The sequence below is a fragment of the Loa loa genome (genome assembly GCF_000183805.2).
Source record: "Loa loa unplaced genomic scaffold supercont3.167, whole genome shotgun sequence".
Classification (NCBI taxonomy): Eukaryota; Metazoa; Nematoda; class Chromadorea; order Rhabditida; family Onchocercidae; genus Loa; species Loa loa.
This window is the reverse complement of record NW_018108347.1, coordinates 54,445-56,046: the sequence shown is the minus strand read 5'-3', so window position 1 is coordinate 56,046 and position 1,602 is coordinate 54,445.

Below are 1,602 nucleotides of genomic sequence, written 5' to 3'. Positions count from 1 at the left end.
GAATAGCACAACAGGGATAAACTAAGACAGAATGAATAAGTAAAACATCACATAGCTAAATGTCAAAAAAAAAAAGAGAATAATATGTCAGCGGGATCTATAAGGGTCACAATGACTTGGAAATGAAGTACTTGAAAAGGAAATTAATAACGCATAAAGAAGATAAAACTAATCGATAACATTCGCAAGAATTTCCGGAATAACTGTCCTTATACTATGTAATTTAAAAGCATGAGCAATATATTTTTGTGAAATTAACGGACGTTACTGTAAGAATATCAATTTAATATATGAATAATAAATTTTAAACATAATGATTCAAATTCGGACATACATAGACATACATACTAAAAAAAAATTCCCGTATGAATAATTAATATTTATATGGAGTTAATTTAATTAATTACATAGATCAAAATGTTCGGAATCTACTCTATAACGTAATTTGCGTACGCATAAATAAATTTCAAAGTTAACACTTCACCTATTTACGCAATAACGGAATTTTTTCCATGACTCATTAATTACAAACTACGGTAAGGAAGTTAGCGTTTCGAGATCATTTTACAGTAAATCAACATTAAATATGTGAGATGATATGATTAAAATTCCTGAATTTCGGATTACAACTTTCACTAATTGCTAGTGCTATTTAATCAGTAATAATAACTAGCTAATATTTAGGGTGATTTGAATAATCCATCCATATTAATCAAACAAATCATTCCGGTATTTACCGGATATACTGGAAGTTTTGGAATATCAAATATTCAATCTAGTTTATTACCATATTTGATTTAGGTTAATTTATCGATATATATGATTAAGGTTAGTTTATCAAAATGTTATCAATCTGTTTTTATTAAAAGTGTAATCGTAATTACTGTATAGTTTACAATATTGCCTTAATTACTTACCTATTAAAAGTTTATTCCTAGCTAATCTATTACAGTTATTGTCTTTTGTAATTAGCTTATTAGAAAAAAAGGAAAAAAATTCTTTGAAATATAAGCCTAATTAGTGCACTTTTAATTAGCCAACTGTTTGCTAATTTTCCTCCTTCATGAATGATTCATGAGGCATGAAAAAGAAAACATTTGCAAGTCATATCATTAATGTAATCACTCACAAATTTTTCATCCACTTTTTCCTCATTCATTTTTCTCCTTTTTTTTTCTTCATTTACATGTGAATCATAATATCATTAATGCATCATATGAACAAAGAATATGGCAGTAATAAATTATGCGATTTTCATCCAGTATACGATAGCATTTTGTTATACGGTATTTCATTCATTATACGGTAGTGCTTTGTTGTATAATTATTACATTCATTGTACGATAATGCTCCATTATGTGATATTTCAATTATCATTGATACTGTATGATATTGCATCTCATTATGCGATAGCATTTTACCATACCGTATTTTATTCATTACACAATACTGCTTCGTTATATGGTATTTTATTTTGTTGTGTAGTATATTTTTCAATTGCTTGATGAATAAAGGTAACATTATAACAATTAATTGATGATTCATCTAATTATAGAGTAATACTAGTTTTATTTTCAATGTCACTTTCATCTACGAGTTTAA